Below are 248 nucleotides of genomic sequence, written 5' to 3'. Positions count from 1 at the left end.
TAAGATTATCTATAACCCCACGGAAACATAATTTTGTCATGATGAGCTGCTCAAAGTTTACCTCCTTAAGGCCAACTACGAGATCCTTAAAACACCTAATAAGAGTTTGTGAACAAAAGTGATCAATCACCCCAGCAAACCATCGGAGAGTCTGTGCTGGACTTTTCACATTCTTTCTTGTCTCTTCTATCGGTCGATTGCGAAACATAGGAATTCTTTTTTTCATGAGACTAGGTTGGTTATCAGTC

The sequence above is a fragment of the Penaeus monodon genome, chromosome 27 (genome assembly GCF_015228065.2).
Source record: "Penaeus monodon isolate SGIC_2016 chromosome 27, NSTDA_Pmon_1, whole genome shotgun sequence".
Lineage (NCBI taxonomy): Eukaryota > Metazoa > Arthropoda > Malacostraca > Decapoda > Penaeidae > Penaeus > Penaeus monodon.
This window is presented reverse-complemented; position numbering follows the sequence as displayed.